General features: G+C 43.3%; 1 long non-coding RNA gene across 1 annotated transcript in view; it reads left to right on the top strand.

Moving 5' to 3' along the window:
- The window catches only part of LOC309344024, a 123365-nt gene extending 109978 nt beyond the window's left edge, over positions 1-13387 (top strand). Inside the window, exon 4 of the long non-coding RNA XR_014157549.1 lies at positions 13286-13387. This is a non-coding gene — a long non-coding RNA (uncharacterized lncRNA). The remainder of the gene's footprint in view (positions 1-13285) is intronic.
- The last annotated feature ends 4895 nt before the right edge of the window (positions 13388-18282 follow it).

The raw sequence follows: 18282 nt of genomic DNA, 5'->3' as shown, positions 1-18282 counted from the left end.
CTTTTCTAAAAGGGTCAGCATCTAAGGATTAGTATGTATATATGTTGGGTTTCGTGAAACTATGATATACAGATATAGATATACACCCAGAAATGCCCAGTACAGGCTACTGTTCTTCAAAAGTGATGTGAGTTGTCATCACAGATTTCTGTAAGAGGATAAAGCAATAAATTGAGGCACATTGCTGTCAACCCATTAAGCTTAACACAAGCATCCCAGGTTAAGTACTTCTGTAAGTCACAACTGTACAACAGAGCAGCCCATAATTAGAATTTTCAACATGCTGCGTAAGAGTCTTCTGGCATTTGTTGTGTCATTAGATGAGTGGGGCATCTAATTTAAAAGCAAAAGTTATAAAAATTAGGCATTTGCTAATTCATAACCCATTTACATTGTGACAGGCTATAATAGTTTTTAGATTGCTATGAAGACCTCCTTCGTGCTTCTTTGCCCTATAATGGCTCTGAAATTATTAGCGCTTGACAGCTCTAAATAAAGTTAAAATAATGGGGTTTGGCATCTCAGTGCAACTTACCCCTTTCTCATCAGTGTTGCTGCAATAATTGACAATGTCAGGTAAAAATAATTGCAAGTTGCAGGGATATGTGACTTCCAACTGAAGAAGTGTGAGTGCAAGGGTGAGGCGGAAGAGATGGAGATGCTGTACACAATCCATTCATATCTGACTCCCATTGAAAGATTAATCACGTTCAAAATGGCAGGTTGCCAACAGTGTTCATTCTGTACCTGTGTCCTGCTGAGGCATGCAGCATGTTCTGATTCAGGAGTCAGAAACATTTCTATATTCTTAACACAACATTGCATAGGGGATCTGTCTGGTACATCGCCATCTCAGCAAAACGATCCTGCTGAACAGAGGTGCCATTTCAGAACTGGGGACACAAACATTTCATTGGGGTGAGCAAACCACACAGAAAAATGCAAAGTTCTTGGATATATTATATTATTATTTAAATAGGAAAAGGGGTTATGTTAAGAGTGCTTGCTGTTAATGCATTTTTTTTTATACCTCCAGAGATATAAAAGTTCCCGCCAGATAACAACATGGTCTGAAACATGCCAAGGAAGGCACAAATGTTTCCATCAGCCATCCCTAAATGCTGCTGCTCTGCTGCTGAAACAAATCCATGATTGTAGATCAGTCACTCTCAGTCTATCTTACCCCCCAGGGTTGTTGTGAGATTCTTTGTAGGAAAAACAGGCGATCAGAGTTATAAATAAACAAATACCACACCAACCAGTGGTACTGTCTTTTAAGTTCCCCTTTTAACAATGATAGAGGGACACGGGTGGCACTGTGGGTTAAACCACAGAGCCAAGGACTTGCCGATCAGAAGGTCAGCAGTTCGAATCCCCGCCACGGGGTGAGCTCCCGTTGCTCCTGCCAAACTAGCAGTTTGAAAGCACATCAAGGTGCAAGTAGTTAAATAGGTACCACTGCTCTGGCTTAGTCATGCTGGCCACATGACCCAGAAGCTGTACGCTGGCTGGCTCCCTTGGCCAGTAAAATGAGATGAGCGCTGCAACCCCAGAGTCAACCACAACTGTACCTAATGGTCAGGGGTCCCTTTACCTTTACCTTTAACAATGCAATCCTATAAAAACCCACTCAGAAGAGAAAAGTATCAGTGAGTTCAATGGAGCATATGCCTGTGGCTAGGGAGGTGGGATATAAGTAAGAAATTAATAATAATAATAATAATAATAATAATAATAATAATAATAATAATATTTATAGGTAGCACATCAAAGTGCAAGTAGATAAATAGGTACCGCTCCAGCAGGAAGGTAAACGGCGTTTCCATGTGCTGCTCTGGTTCACCAGAAATGGCTTAGTCATGCTGGCCACATGACCCAGAAGCTGTACGCTGGCTCCCTCGGCCAGTAAAGCGAGATGAGCGCAGCAACCCCAGTCGTCCAAGACTGGACTTAACGGTCAGGGGTCCCTTTACCTTTAGGTATGGTAATGCAGTCTCTGGCAGAGCATGATTTTAAGCCAGAACAATATTTACCTTGCCTAAAGGTCACAAATGAGGACAAAAGGGCCTTCCTCATGAAGGAAGGGTTCACACCCAGGCAAACATGTTGTAATTTGCAGTTACTGACTCACACTTGTGTGCACGAAAGGGTTAAGCTGAGCACAGGTTGCAAGTGGCTGTGACTTAGCAGTCTCTCAGCAGCCTCTGCTCCCTCACTTTCTCAGTCTTTTTCTCTTCCTGCTTCCTGGAGCAAGCAAAGAAGGAGCCATGCAGCCAATGGCTCCCAGCTGCAAGAAAAACTAAATGAACTGAATCTGTTCTAAAAGGAGGTTTTAAAGCCTGCATCTTTGCTAACCTAAAGATGGCATGGTTCCTTTTGCAAGAAAACCAAGCTCTTCTTCTTGTCTGTAATCTTCTTACATCTTTGCTTTAACGCCAATGGAAGGAGACCTGTTTGATGTAACTTCTGGAAACTCTGAGTAAAATCTCCACTTATTTGGAAAGCTAAGTGCCTGTGAGTTATTCTAGCCTTAGTATTTACATGAGGGACATTTGTTTATGGGTGGGTGAGGCCAGATGTAAATCTAACCAAGTTTTAATGTGCTTGAAGCAATCACCATTGTGCCAACTCTGCTACAAGAGAATAAGAATCTCTATTCCACATTTTTTCCTACAACAGCCTGTCCATAAGAGGCAAACATTTTAAAATCAGTCTTGGGGGAAATTCAAGTTTGAAAACAGAATGGCAATTTACGTTTCAGCAATTTTCCTAGATGAACTAGGAGACTTCTATTTAATTGTCATGCAGTTAAAGCCTCATTGCATTTCTTAACAGTCATGCCCCTCCTATGTTGTTAGCATTGATCTTTTCTGATTCTTAATAGAATATACCTGCTTATTATTATCATCATGACGACTACTAATACATTTCACGCAATATTAAGTAACCTAATTCTTCCCCTTTTTCAAGAAAAGAATCCTTTTTAATCACCATAAGTCTTAAAATGCTTTTTAAAATTATGCAACTTTTCTGCTTACTAACTTTCCAGGCCTCCATTTTTTTCTCTCATCTTCATTCCCTGAGGCTCCTTGGAATATGTATGAAATCCCATCAATTCAAGAGAATATGACAAATGCATCATCAGAGCAATAGAGATTTAATGAGCTATGTTATAATACTTCATCAAAACATCACTGATGGCCTTCAGCTGATGTATTGTATTCAGGTTGTATCAGCCAGTTGTCCTGTATGGAAGAAGTGGAGGTCAAACTGCTGGGTGGAAGCAAGGATAAAGTGAACGAGGAAAAGGAGCTACTTAACTTTCTTTACCTCAAAGGAATCTAGGGTATTTGTTCAATTTGGATTTTGCACCACTGATAAATGTCTTTTGCTGTCTCTCTGTTAACAAACATACTAGAGGATAAAAACACTATTGCTTTTTCTTTATGTGGCAAAATGTGAATTTCTGAACAAATAAGCCACCAGGCTCACTCCCACCCAGTGCTTTTTTTCCTTTAAAAAATGTTTAGGGGTACTCTCATTTTCCTACTCATATTGAAATACTGCCCTTCAGTGAGGCCAAACTTAGATTCACAAAATGTTTAGGGGTATGCGTACCCCTGCGTCCCCCCCCCCCGAATAGAAGCACTGCTCTCACCTTTTGTACAACCATGTGTTGTGCTGTGGTGTGTGTGTGTGTGTGTGTGTGTGTGTGTGTGTGAAAAGAGAACACTGACATCAATCTCCTAAGGGGAAAAGGCAAGATACAGATACAGGTCTGTTTCAGACACTAACAGTTTGCCTGTTGCAATTGGAGGATGTAAGGGAAGACATAAGTCCACAGAGACCTCTCTTTTTTGCTCTCTGTGTTCCAACATGTGGAAGGGGACCTGGGAATCGCTTCACATTTCATCCCACAGAGTGTCAGAGAAAGAAAGCATCACAGGCAGAGGGCCTTCTCGGTAGTGGCGCCCGCCCTGTGGAACGCCCTTCCAGCAGATGTCAAAGCGATAAAAAACTACCTGACATTCAGAAGACATCTTAAGGCAGCCCTGTTCAGGGAAGTTTTTAACGTGTGATTTTACTGTATTTTTGGTTTCTATGGAAGCCGCCCAGAGTGGCTGGGGAGGCCCAGCCAGATGGGCGGGGTATAAATAATAAATTATTATTATTATTATTATTATTATTATTATTATTATTATTACATGAGAAAAAGATGGAACATACAGAGGTACCTCGGGTTACAAACACCTCAGGTTACAAACACTTCGGGTTACAGACTCCAGTAACCTGAAAGTAGTACCTCAGGTTAAGAACTTTACCTCAGGATGAGAACAGAAATCGTGCGCCGGCGGCACAACAGCAATGGGAGGCCCCATTAGCTAAAGTGGTACCTCAGGTTAAGAACGGTTTCAGGTTAAGAACGGACCTCCGGAACGAATTACGTTCATAACCAGAGATACCACTGTACTTTGAATTTAAGGCTGTGTGTTGGATTCAGGTGAATTCCAAATCCTTAGCTGAAGCTGGCTGCTCATGAAAGATTTGGGCTTGTCTGAACCAAAATGGTATCATTCTGAAAACCTCAGAGGGAAAATAATGAGCCACTGAAAGAATTTGGGATGCTTAGAGATGTGGATGCTAAAAAAACCCACTGCAGCCAATGTTTTTGCCAAAAGCGAATCCTTTATTCTTAAGTTTGGAAGGGTGTGGAAAGGGGTTTTGTGGGTGGCTGTGGCTGGCAGGTCTTGCTTCTAATCTGAGGAAGTGAATAGAATGGGGCTCTCCAGTCTCAGTGCTTTGAGGAAGGGATGTTGAAGTAGTGTCTCATCTTGTCCCTATGTGTTCTGTGCATGTGACCATTGCTAGGTTTGCTAATGGTGCTTGCTGGATATTCAAACCTTTCTGTCACTGTAACCCATGTCCATACACCCACTCCTGTCAGTTCAGCTTTGCACTTTCTGTGGCATTTGGTGCCAACTGAGCAGAAAATGAGCCTGAATAATTTCTTCATTAATTGCTATTTGCTAGTCCCTACAGCCATCCTTCTGAAATTTCTCAGGTTGCTTTCCTAGGGGCACCTCTACAATATATGTATATCTTTTCCTACTGAAATCATTGCTCATAAAACAACAGGGAGAGAATCCCTCTACCCAAAATCAGCTTTACCTAGAGCAACAACCGTCCCTGCTGCACCTATCCTTCTGGAATTTGTTATATTTCTAACTTCAGCAGAACTCAAAAAGGAATGCCAAAACTTGGCTGTGACACACCTGTGCTCTTTCGCAGCTCCAAGGTAATAGCACTAACACAGCATGAAAAAAAAGAGTTCAAGAACACACTCCAGAGTCTCTCCCTTTACAGTATATTATGTCCTGACTCAAGGGTCAAAACACTTCAGTCTCACCACAAGCATCAACAGAAGCTTAAAATAAAGAGGAAGTCAAGAGCAGTTCCCCTGAAATACTGTATTTTTCTGTGTATAAGATGATGTTTTTTCTTTAAAAATTTAGTCAAAAATCAGGGGTCGTCTTATACACACATGCTGAATGCACAGGGGAGGAGGAGGAGGAGGAGGAGGAGGAGGTTGAAGAAGAAGAATGGTTGGTTCCACCAACCATTGCTGGCTGACTGCCGGTTGTTGTTTTCCCCATTTTTTAGCAAATGTCCAGGTTTGGGGGGGGCAGTTTGCCCATTCAACCCAAAAAAGTTTGACAATTTTGAGAGAACAATTGCCCCCCAAAAGCTCAAGAATAAAATAAAATAAGGGGTCGTCTTATACATGGAGAAATACGGTATACTCTCCCTAGGAAGCAGTCCATTTTATCCCCAAAAGTTCACACCATGGCTGTTACTGTCTTGGATCACAGGGGTCTCTACACCATGGATAGCTAACCTCATTCCTTTCCTGTGTTGCTGGGTTACAATTGCCATCAACTCCAGCTGCCACACCCAGTGATCAAGGATGATGGGAGTTGTAGTTCAACAACATTTGGAGAGCATCACATTACTTACTACTGAAGATAATGTAGATCAGGAGTGACTTCCTCAAATACAATCATATGGATTTGCCCACCCAGAGACACAGGCATACAAGTGGCCGACTTGAAAGCTTCCCGGACATTCTTGCTCTGTGGATACTGCTACTAACACAGGCACAAGCAAATTTAGACTGGTAGGTGGTGGGGAAACTGATGGCAGCAACAGTGAAAACTAGAGAAGTGACTCATTTAATAATAATTATATAATAATAATAATAATAATAATAATAATAATAATAATAATTTACAGTGGTGCCCCGCAAGACGAAAGCCTCGCAAGACGGAAAACCCGCCAGACGAAAGGGTTTTCCGTTTTGGAGGCGCTTCGCAAAACGAATTTCCCTATGGGCTTGCTTTGCAAGACGAAAATGTCTTGCGAGTTCCTGCGGGGGTTTTTCCCCTCCCCCCCTTTTCCTAAGCCCTAAGCCGCTTATCAGCTGATCCGCTAAAAGCCGCTTATCAGCTGATCCGCTAAAAGTCGCTAAACCGCTAATAGCGCTAATCCGCTAAGCTGTCAATGGGCTTGCTTCGCAAGATGAAAAAACCACTATATGAAGAGCCTCACGGAATGGATTAATTTCATCTTGCGAGGCACCACTGTATATACCACCCTATACCTGGAGGTCTCAGGGAAGTTCACAGAATAAAATCAAGATATAAAACCACAAAATACATAATAAAAATAAAAACAGCAACCCAATAGCTCCCCGCCCCCCGGAAACTCATTTTAAAAGGGCATAGGATGTAAATCAGATCAACCAAAGGCCTGGTTAAAAAGGAATGTTTTTGCCTGGTGTCTAAAGGTGTATAATGAAAGTGCCAGGCGAACTTCCCTGGGGAGAGCATTCCACAGACAGGGAGCCACTATAGAAAAGGCCCGTTCTTGTGTTGCCACCCTCTGCACCTCTCAAGGAGGAGGCACACGAAGAAGGGCCTCAGAAGATGATCTCAGGGTCCGGGTAGGTTCATATGGAAAGAGGCAGTCCTTGAGATATTGCAATCCTGAGCTGTTTAAGGCTTTATAGGTCAAAACCAGCACTTTGAATTGGGCCCAGAAATTAATTGGTAGCCAGTGCATTCGATCCAGGATCGGTGTACTATGCTTAGACTGTCTTGCTCCAGTGAGCAACCTGGCTGCTGAATTCTGCACCAGCTAAAGTTTCCAAACCGTCTTCAGAGGAAGCCCTTATAAAGTCCGTAATCATCACCTTGCATGCATCAGATCGGGATGTAGAGGCATATGCTTTTGTCTGAGGAAATCCACAGCCCTCACGCAGGATAATATAGAACAAGGGATAGATCTCCCAACCCCAAATCTCTATTGTGCTCAGTCTTTGGTTGCCTCATTTGGGGGCCTGGCAACCAGAAGTCACTAATATTTCATGGTTTCTACAACCCCAGTGGAGGATGGCAGTAGGGAAAAAAGAATTCTTTTGTAAAATGAAGCAGAACAGTTAAAAGATCAGCTTTCCAAATGGTTTGCGTTGGCGAAACAATGCTTCCGCTTCAGAATTTGATGCCCAAATCCAACATCTTGAAAATTGGCTATAACCCCAGCTTTGATTGCTCTGATCATTGATCTCATCCAAACAAAAGCTATCTCATGAACTGTAAGAGTACTGTTGCATCCAGCCAGCAGTAAGATCAGAAAGTGTCGTCCAAAAAAAACCAAGGGTGGTGGGGTGTACTTTTTTCCCTTTTTCTTTTTGCTCACACAACTGTAGATGCTCCTGAATAATTAAAGTCAAACATCATTAAGGTTGTAACCTCCATTAAGAACCCATTGTATTTGCAAAGGAAGCCTTGTCACTAATTGCTTCTCCAGCTATTCTCTCAATGTCGTTTGTGTACGAGGACCAAGGCTCTGGCACTCGCCCAGAGTTGAGTATGGGCAATTTCCTTTAAATGATGAGCTGAATCTATTTTTTACTCACGTTGCCTTTTGTATTGTACAACCCCCCCCCCCATTTTTATTGTTGTTCATGGGGGGGGGCGTTTATAACACTTAAGCAAGGAGTTTGTCACATTTCGCTGTAACTATCTATATGTTCAGTCATTAAAATGGCTCAGAGTGGCAACTGATTCTGAATATTTTAAGCTAAGAAAACTCCCTAAAGGCACCATTATAGCTGAGGTCTGCTCAAGCATTTACCCTACACACGTAGTTCAAAAGTGTTCTCTGGCATGCCCAGTAATTGAATTAGGAATGGAATCATGATTTTGGAACATTCTTCACAACACACACGGACTGTTGGAGTTCAACAATATCTGGAGGGCCACGCTACCCCATTGTGTTTAGGTTTAATCATGTAGGCGTGTGTTCCATCTCAAGAAGAAAATGTGAACTTAATGGCTGAATTTGTTTTTTTAAAAAAATATTTTTTATTAACCGACCAATCAAATCAAATCACATCACATCAATTCCAAATTACAAAGCTGAATTTTAAATTTTTTTTGGGGGGGTACCCATATTTCAAGTTCCGAAGGGGATCCAATCATCTTCTTGCTGCTGCTTTAATGTCCACAAATCTGTCCAAATAATGTTCACAATTCTATCCAGTCCTTTCTTACTGTTTTCCACATCTCATCTTGTTATTTTCATATATTTTTCCTTTCTCTTTGTGACCTCTTCTCATAGTCTCCATAAGCGGGTCAAGACAAATTGTAATCCTGTGTGGATTTTTCCGTTCGTCCAATAGCCATATCCACATGGTTTCCGTATATCATCGCTTCCATAAATAAAAGCACTCTTACCATCATTGATCTTCACAAATCTGTCGCCTTTCTTAGTCGTCTGAGGAGGTTCGCCAGCAGTATGAAAACAAATCCATTCCTCCTCCCAGTCATAAATCTTTCGATAGAACTTGCCAACATGGCGACTCTGTTTTTTACTGCGTCATCCCAAAAGCTCTTGTTCTTTTCTCGATCTCCATAAAACATGCTTTTGGTTAGAATTCATTTCCACACAGTCTTAAATCATCCATCTTAGGTCATTTAAGCGGCAGTTCTGACTTGTGGGAGGGGATTATTGGTTAATCACATAGAAAGAAGAAAAGGAAGTCCCCCCCCATCCAGTCCCGCTGCCGACATACCGAGCCTTGAAATATCTTCTCATGATATATTCCTGTTGAGCCGACCCATCACTCTTCTTTCACAGAGGTCCCTTCAATTAGCAGTCTTTACTCCCCATTCTTCACTTGAAATATGTGCATTTGCTTCTTTCTAATTATTTCCAATTTGCTGCAGCTAGTGTGCGATCAGAGACAGCATCCAGGAGAGCCGGAGTACACACAAGGGCATTCTGCCTAGTGCCCTCACCCCCTTCTTTTGAGTCCGGGGGTGATTTATGGGCACAGCAGGCAAGGGCAGTGTTCCCCATTTCCTTGGGGCAACAAGGGAGGCTGCATACTCCCATAACAGCCTCTTAATTACCTCATGTGGGCTGGAGAGATGTTATTGTCGGCCATCTTCCAATGCGCCCCTAGTGGCCCCCCATGGCTGAATTTGATACACTGGACCCCAAATAAAGGCCCTAGAAACATCATGAAATGCTATAGATGCAACAGCAAGGTTCATTCAGTTTGTAATGTAAGAGTTAATTCTGTTAGTGTTACGGTCAACTAGCCAAGATGTGGGCAAGCAGATGTGTTGCTTAGCAACCAAGCAAATTAGCACAATCTTCACTGAGGTGGCACATGCTTTAATTGGCTGTGTAGTTCTGAGGGAGTTTTTTCTCTATATGTTTGGTCTCATGTCTCCTTGCTAAGCAGAAAGACAAAGCGTTATTAGAACTTTTGTCTCTGAGCAGCAACTGGTCAGCAACTTATTTGAGGGGTTTCCATCCTTACACTTCATTATTATTTGGAACACCCTACTCTCCCCACTCTGCCATTTTTGACCAGTGTGGTGACAAGATCAAGGTCTGATTCCATGGTGAATTACCACATGGCTTCCTCACCACAAACTGCATATAGGAACGCTCTAGTTTTGGTTGGGAGTGGGGATACAAAGCAGCTCATCACAGGCAAAGTGTTCATGATCATTAGCCCTAATTTAGTCACATGGGTACTGTTCCCTCTCGGGCGCTTTTATTATCTCCTGAAGTTGATAGAACTTCAACTGACTGGGGATTATTCGCCTAATTATTAGTCTATAGATTATCATTGGCACTTAGACAGGGACAGAAGGTTCGATCTATGTAATGCATTCATTACCTCACCACCATAGAATTACAGATCAGAAGTTCTCAGGGAAATGAACCTCTTAGCCAGAGAAATGGCAAGCTTCTTTGTGGCATTTCTGTTGCCAGTTCACACATACATGTTCATAGCTAGGGCACCACATGTAGGGCACCATCCTGTTTCTTACATCTCCTTTCATTGATCAGTCCTATACTTTTCCTGCACTAAACACCAATTACACACACACACACACACACACACACATATATATATATATATATATATATATATATAATTTCTATGCATTTTTTATATTTTAATGCAAGTCAGTGCATATATTAATGTATGCCTGTGCATTTTTTCATTGTGAACATAATGTGGTATCTGACAGATTTCTGTAATAAATTCCACACCATACTTTTCAAGGGAGCAAATCAGTTTGGCCCACATCAAAATGTAGATCAAATGAAACCCTTCAGCTTCCCTTACCATAAGAGAGGACATGTTGTACTCCATTAGCACCTACTCAAAGTCAGTCTATGTTACAGTCTCAGCTGCCTGGTGGGAAATCAGTTTCTGCAATAGCAGACATTCCACAAATACTTCCCGGAGTCAAAGTTTCAGTTGTGAGTACTGTAAGGGTGCTTGCTTGCTTGAATGAATGAATGAATAAAAACCTCCAATGAGATCCCTAAGAGTGCCCAGAATTACCACCTAAGGAAATACAGAGTGCCATCACAACTTTCTGCTGCCACCAAATAGCACCAGAAATCATTCTAATCAACACATTTGACATTAAAAAAAAATCCAGCTGATGGATGGATATAGCAAATATCTTCCTATCAGCAAATATCTTCCTATCATCAAGTTGGATCATTTGATCCAACTTGAATTGCTGCGACGAAGATGAGGACTCCATGGGTTCAGGTGAAGAACACGGCCAAAAGTAAAAGGTCAGGCAGTGGGAAAATATATTTTAAAGCTCTCATCTAGTCTGCCTGACTGACAGGGCTGGTTCAGCTGCAGGTCAGCATGGAGACTCAGAGACGAGCAGTAAAGTTGATTCTTTATTCAAGGAAACAGAATACTAACAGAGGGAGCCCTGAGACCTCTGGGCTCATTGTTCTGCTACATGCAAAAGACTCTGAGTCCTTGGAGACAAGGGGGGAGGGGAGCTGAATACAGTAGGACTGCCAGGCTCCTGTGAAATCTGTTGCAGCCTCAGCCCTCACCTCCTCAGCTGCCTGGCCTACATCTGCAGTGCTTTCTGCTGCTTCTTCCTCTCTCTCACTCAAGCCTGTTGCTTATTCAGCATTCAGCCATTCTCCCTCCTCTGACTTATCTTCCATGTCACACCACCATCTCCTGGCTCAGAGCCATCCTCTTCTGAGGCTTTCCTAGGTGGTTTTCCAGCCTCTCCGGCCTGTCCCTTACATCGCCTCTCTTCTAGTTTGTCCTGCCTAGCTTATTTTCCATTTTCTCTCATGCTTCCTCATCTTTGTCCACATTTTAACATTCCGAAATGCTCTGTGAGGTGCGGCTACTTAAATGATGGAAATTCCTGATACCTTGAAATTAAGACAAACCCACCCAGGAGGATGTTACCAACATTTTCTCTCCTCTTTAATAGTTTCCAAACACCATTTCTAAACACAAATTATTCTCGTTATCTTTTGTAGAATAATAAAAAAGCAGAATAAATGTTTGGTACATGAAACATACTCGGAGTTGCGTGTTGATTTCATGCTATTTATTTCAGCTCATGGTAAACAGTGAGTGAGTGTGTTTCCCCCAAAAACCTCTGGCTATATATACATTATTTACACAATGGGTCCCATGTGATTGGCTGATTCAACTCCCCTCCTGGAGCCTGATTGGGCTGCTCCTGCAGGCCAATCAGGTTGCTGATTCATTTCCTCCTGGAGCCAGATTGGGCAGCTCCTGCAGACCAATCAGGTTGCTGCCTTCTAGGATCCTACCTGCCTATTGTTCTAGGATCCAGGCTCAGTACATAACAGTACAACCGCATACCAGCATACCTAGTGTCATGTTGCCTTAACACTGCCCAGGTATGCATCTGTGCCCAAGGAGATCTCATGTGGCACTCACAGGGTCCCCCTACCCCTGCTGCAATTATGCCTGAAGGACAGGGGGGCCAGCTTGAAAAAAATATTGGGGGGAGGGGCAAGTAAGCCCCATCCCACGTAATCAATCACAAGACACAGTGCACACACACCACTTGAATAGCAATGCCCATCAATTCTGAGGAAGCCCAGATCTCTCAAATATTTGATAGGGGGTTGCGAAGGGACCTCGGCCGCTAGGAGTTGGCTCCTATGCTGACAGAGATATTCTATTGTGGCCAATAAAGTAAGTTGAGATGTGCACTTAGTTGTGGTGTTGATGGGTGTAGTATCCACAGAATTTTCACCCGTTTGCAAATGTGCCCCTGGCCTGAAAAGTTTGGCAACCCCTGTTTTAACACATTCCCGCCTGCTAAGTCCTGAGGGGCATCTGTTTGGAAACAGAATGTGCCTTCGTTCTGATCCAGAAAGACTAGTCCCAACGTATGAAACTGCAGGTGTGTTTCCTAAACACGGCAGCAGCATGCTTTGCAACTGAATTTTCTCTGAAAGGAAAGTATGCCTCTAAACCTATTCCCTTTATTTCTGGAACTGTTAATTTGCATCAGGTTGTTTTCCATGTCTCCTGACTGATTGGCTGAGAACAGTAAGATATGAGCCTTGCCCCTGCTTATTGTCCAGAGGCTGCAAAAAAGTTCATTTGTATGAAAGACTTCTTCATCCGTTGTTTTTTAAAAAAGGACTACCTTGCAGAAGACTTTCTGTGCAAATTAGAGGCATTGTCTGAATACTGTCAAGTGCGCTCTTAATTTAATAACAGGGTGTTATGAGAAAATGCATAATGCTGAAACGGGGCAATTAGAGGAACATAATTATTTGAGGCTTTAAAACACATTTCCTCCCTAAAGAATGGGATTGTGAACAAGCACAGAAGGGCAGTGTTCAACTGTGTGGTTGTTTTGTGTGTGTTTTTTGATAGAAGCAAAGCTATGTCTATTCCACAGTTCTTCAGCCCTGCTGCACAGAGAGGGGAGTACAAGTCTGGTGTGGCGTTCAGCATCTTCAGAATCCCAACACTGGTGTAAGTTTCCAGCTTCTAAGATTGAAGAGATAAGCATGAGAGTGAGCAATACCTGGTGAAATCTCAAAAGAAGGGAAGTGTTGTGACTTCCATGGAGATGTCTTGCTAGGATCGGTCAGAGGGGGGAGAGGATTGGGATGAGAATCTGAAAGCGGAGGATTTGATCCTGAGGAGAGACCTAGAGGCATTGAGCCAGACCCAGGGGAGAGAAAGAGCCAAGTGTTGGGGCAAAGCTTGTCTCAGTGCCACTGGCATGACTTGAACGTTGCCTCTTGCCAGCAAAGAATCTTCACACACACATTCAGGAAGTTGCTTGGAGATGGATAAGACAGTGAAGTGATTCCATTGACTCCATCAACTCCAACACCATGGCCTTTCCATGAGTGTTCCTCCCTTGGGCAGCTAGTAGTGGCTGTTGCAGAGTGGGAGAAGAAAAGGAGCAGCTGCAGCCCAGGCCTATGTGATGTGCCAGCTCTGAGGGGCAGGCAGAGGGCAGTGCCACCCTGAACGGGGAGAAAGGGGAAGCAGAGTGGAAAACTTGATTAAAAAAAAAGCTTTGTGCATCCGCATCTAATTTTGCTGCTTTCTAAAATTTATTTATTGTTATCTGTTTTTCTTTTTTGTAAATCTACCAAAGAATAAAATGAAATGAAATCGGGATTAATGGGTTTTCTCAGGACAGTGGAGGATGTGTGTGCTGTGTCCCCTTAGAGCAGCGGGCGGTGGCATTCACCGTGCTTGGGGGACACACACAAAAATGGGGTTGTTGTTTTTTAGTGTAGGTGGTTTCCCATGAGGCAAGATGCAGTGATAACTGCAAGAACCTTTATTGAATTAACAGAACTGAACAACAGGGGCAAAGCAACTGCTTATATACATTTCCGAAGTCCTGGGCCACTCCCACTCCCAAGCTGATTGGCTGTCTAAACTTCCAAGCTGCGAATCATGACTCAGAGGTTCAGGGCCCATGGCAGAGGGCCAAATCCTGAAATGTTCTGTGATTGGATATCATGTACCAAATCAGAACACAGGGGCTCAGAATCCTTGGTCCAGGCTCAAGCACAGGCAAACACAGACCACTGAATACATAACAGGGGTCAAGGAGGGTCAGTTATGGGGGGAGCAGGAAATGTCCTTATTTTGATCTGAGGAATGTTGTGGGGTATATTAAAAGACTTTGGCAAAAACTGAGTCAGGAGTTGAAATACTACATCCACCTACAAAGGACAGGACAGGGGGCAGTGACTGAGTAGCACATAAGGACATAACACAGGAATCTGTATTCAACTGAGTCAGACCATTCATCTATTTAACTCACTATTGCCTACTCTCTCCGGCAGCTGCTCTCAGATAGGGGTCTGCTCCAGTTTGTCCTGGAGATCCAGTGTGGTGTAGTGGTTAAGAGCAGTGGACTCATAATCTGGTGAACCGGGTTCACGTCTCTGCTCCTCCACATGCAGCTGCTGGGTGACCTTGGGCTAGTCACACTTCTTTGAAGTCTCTCAGCCCCACTTACCTCGCAGAGTGTTTGTTGTGGAGGAGGAAGGGGAAGGAGAATGTTAGCTGTTTTGAGACTCCTTCAGGTAGTGATAAAGCGGGATATCAAATCCACACTCTTCTTCCTCCTCCTCCTCCTCCTCCTCTTCTTCTTCTTCTTCAGTTTTCACCTGGGACCTTTTCCATGAAAACACAACCCTTCCTTAGCATTTTCAGTGACTGGGGCAAGAGGTGTAGTTAACTAGGGGAGAGATCATAGCTTAGCGGTGGAGCACATTTTGTGTGCAAAGGGCCCCCAGTACAGTCCCTGGTATCTCCAGCTATGAGGTGATGTTGGACACCTTCTGCTGGAGGACCTAGAAATCTGTTCCCTGTCACAGTAGGCAGTTTTCTGCTAGAAAGACAGATCTGTTAAAAACGGTTTCTCTTGTTATTAGATTTTCAGAGTTTTCTGCACAGGAGCAAAAAGGGCAGAAAAAGATTTATGTAAGATAAGCAAATGCATGCACCAAGTTTGCTTGACTGCATAATTTTTTAAAAGCAGGATTCTTGGGGGGGGGGGTTGGTGTAGGATTTGGATGCACTAATTTATTTTTAGCATGGACTCTACACAGCCCCCAAATATAATGAATGCATCAAGGCTGCTGCAGGCGAGAAAATCATAAGAGCTGAGATTAGCTTAATAGACACAAGGCAGATCATGGTGCTGCAAAATGTGCAGTCTTGATTCCATGGACTAGCTAAATACTTTGGGAGGAAAAGTAGACTCAGTTCCTTAATGGGATTTGGGAATATCTGTCCCTCCTTCTTATCTGTGCCAGAGAAAGAGACAGGCTGCCATTCAACATTCTAGTGGAGCATTCAGTAAATAAATGAAGTAAAATCCGAGTTCTAGGAATCAAAAACCAACCAAGCAAGTAACAAAAAACCTGGTTGACATGTCACAAACAGATTTATCTGTAAGGACACTTGTCCTGTTGTGCTTGGTACTATTTAAGGTAAAGGGACCCCTGACCATTAGGTCCAGTCGTGGCCGACTCTGGGGTTGCACGCTCATCTCGCTTTATTGGCTGAGGGAGCCGGCGTACAGCTTCCGGGTCATGCGGCCAGCATGACTAAACCGCTTCTGGTGAACCAGAGCAGCACACAGAAACGCCGTTTACCTTCCTGCCAGAGTGGTACCTATTTATCTACTTGCACTTCGACATGCTTTCGAACTGCTAGGTTGGCAGGAGCAGGGACCGAGCAATGGGAGCTCACCCCGTCACGGGGATTCGAACTGCTGACCTTCTGATCGGCAAGTCCTAGGCTCTGTGGTTTAGCCCACAGTGCCACCCACGTCCCTATTTACTTATGAGTAAAACATGCTCATAAGGGACGCGGGTGGCGCTGTGGGTTACACCTCAGTGCCTAGGACTTGCTGATCGTAAGGTTGACGGTTCAAATCCCCACGGCGGGGTGAGCTCCCGCCGTTCGGTCCCAGCTCCTGCCCGCCTAGCAGTTCGAAAGCAACCCTAAGTGCAAGTAGATAAATAGGTACCACTTTATAGCGGGAAGGTAAACGGCATTTCGGTGTGCGGCACTGGTGCTGGCTCGCCAGTTGCAGCTTCGTCACGCTGGCCACGTGACCTGGAAGTGTCTTTGGACGGCGCCGGCTCCCGGCCTCTTGAGCGAGATGAGCGCGCAACCCTAGAGTCGGTCACGACTGGCCTGTACGGGCAGGGGTACCTTTACCTTTACCTTTACTTTAAAACATGCTTGCGATTTAGCTGTAGAATGTTTTGTGGAATGTCATTGCAAAATGAAGGAAGAGGTAGGACTTGATTCTGCAATGTCTTGCCCCCTCCCAATGCCCCACATGGGCCCATGCAAAAGCGTAGGTAAATGACATTATACTCAGAACAGCCATCGCTCGCAGATGAACCAGTTGATGTTCACATCATACCTCATACAGAAACTGTCAAGAGTTTGGCATATATTGATTCTCGTCAGGGAAAAAGGCAGGGTATAAAAACATGAAGTTACTTATGAAGAAATTTGTGAGGAAAGAATAGGCTGTCTTTCTGCCTATCACCCTGACTGGTTTGTGTAACTTATTGTAAGTGTTGCTGCTTGACTCCTAACAGAAACAACATCTATACACAAGTCTTTTCCAAGACTTTACATCAAGAAAACTAGTTCAGTTTAGTGTATGGAGTGCTAAACTGGGACACAAGATTCAAGGTTGGCGATCTCACAGGGTTGTCATCATCAGATAAAATGAGACAACTATATACCAGAGGTGAGGATATTACAGCCCTTCAGATGCTACTGGACTCCAACTCCCATCAGCTGCAGTCAGCATGGCTAACAGTCAGAGGTGATGGAAGCTGTAGTCCAACAACACCTGGAAGTATACGGTTTCTGCAATATACACAATCTTGGATGGAAGGTTGAGATGCAAATATAATAGATCCATAACTAAACCAAACCTACTCAGAGATTTAACTAATGGAAAACAGGGGAACCTCAGGTACTCAACACAGTTAACCTGAGAGAATGACAATATCTAGCTATATAATTGTATGTAGCATAGTAAAAATGTCTTGCAGGAAATTTAAAATCAATACAGTATTGAATGCATTTAGCCAGACTACCTAATTATATCCCAGTGATTTAAAAGCAATGATCATACATTTTAAAAACACTGCTTCCATTGTATAACTCTAGACACACTTCCCCCAGTAGCTATGAATCTAGTGATGTTACAGAACTTGTCCAGACTCCCAAGGAGGTCAATGAGTCTTTCCATTGACTTCATAGCTTTAGACCGGTCCCCTAATGAACAGTGTATAATTCATGTACAGAGCATTACACAATATATTCCATCTTCCCTTGTCATATTACTGTAATGGATCATACCTTATTAATCCTGCCTGCATTCCACTTGATGATCCTAATGGATAGCCTTTTAAGTCATGTTGCCAATTTTACCTTTCTCCGCTGGGCAATGGTTCAGAACAATGCAAGCAACAACTGCGAGGGTTTTTAGTCTATACCAGGAGATTCCAAAACAGGGTGGACTTCAGGGTCCCAGGCAGGTTCTATATCTCACAGGGCTACTGTGAGAATTAAATAGGAGTTGGCAGGCCTCATTGCCCTGTACCCCTCATATTATTGGCCAGAGAAGAGAACAATATACAAGTCCTTTCAAAAAAATATCAGTGTATGCTAACCAATGAGAATATTTTAGAAAACTGTAGAGTGAAATGCTCTTGGACCTGTATTATCATGCCTGAAGTCATAACTTTCTGTAGGGACGTAAGCAGCTCAATTTTTCACATGTATGAATTGTTGTGGATAATGGAACAACTCAGGGAAGCAAAGGAGGGACTTTTAGCACAGTAAAATAGAAGAGA

Source organism: Podarcis erhardii (genome assembly GCF_964252035.2).
Source record: "Podarcis erhardii genome assembly, chromosome: 6".
NCBI lineage: Eukaryota > Metazoa > Chordata > Lepidosauria > Squamata > Lacertidae > Podarcis > Podarcis erhardii.
The sequence above is the reverse complement of the archived record's forward strand: the minus strand, read 5'-3'. Positions and strand labels throughout refer to the sequence as shown.